Here is an 890-nt window from a genome sequence, read left to right as displayed (position 1 = left end):
CACCCCCCCCCCCCCCCCCCCCCCCCCCCAAAAAAAAAAAAAAAACTAGCACATGATTAAACAGGATAAGATAGAAAAGACTGTAGAATTCTGGCTATAGAACCAGCTATATAACACTATATATATTACTCAAACTGATGAGTACGGCAAGTCCATTATAATAATTAGTCAATTATTCTATAGTTCTTTCAAATGTAAAAATTAATCACATTAAGGATTAATTCAGTAAGCCTTAAGCTTAATTACTTACATTTACAGGCCCCATTAGTAATTTTAGAAGTGGGACATTATTAAAATATGTTACTAAAGAAGAGAGGAAAACATAATTGCAAAGAAATATACCATTTACCACTTCTACAAAATATTTTTTTATGAAATTAATTACTTAATCTATATAAAATGTCTACTAAATTAATTTTATGTATACAGGCCTCAGACACATCTACCGTAACATTAATCCTTTCCTATAACAGGCCTTCAGAGGGTGGGTGAAAGGGCAGGGGGAGGGAGTGGGTGTGAAATCCAAAACTATTGATGTTTTCCTTTTTCATGCTGAAAAAGTTTGTTAGAATAGAACAAGAAAGGACAAGTTATGGGTTCCTGCATGAATAGTCGTACTTATCAATACCCACTCCCAGTCAAAACCACAACTTTACTGCTAGAAATTACTAGGAAAGGAAAAGACAGTAAAAGAGAGAACATCATTGTACCATGAAATAAATCTGGGATTCACTGACAACTTGAATACCGTGAGCAGTTCTAGCCTACTACCTCAGAAAGTGTTCAGCAGAATGGTGACATGCTGTGAGAAGGGCAGGACAGGTGTGTATAGCACAGGTTCCACATGAAGAACAACCAGGACAGAGTCTTTGCACTGGAAAAGCATTGAT

The sequence above is a fragment of the Nestor notabilis genome, unplaced genomic scaffold (genome assembly GCF_000696875.1).
Source record: "Nestor notabilis isolate BGI_N333 unplaced genomic scaffold, ASM69687v1 scaffold8702, whole genome shotgun sequence".
NCBI classification, from domain to species: domain Eukaryota; kingdom Metazoa; phylum Chordata; class Aves; order Psittaciformes; family Psittacidae; genus Nestor; species Nestor notabilis.
This window is presented reverse-complemented; position numbering follows the sequence as displayed.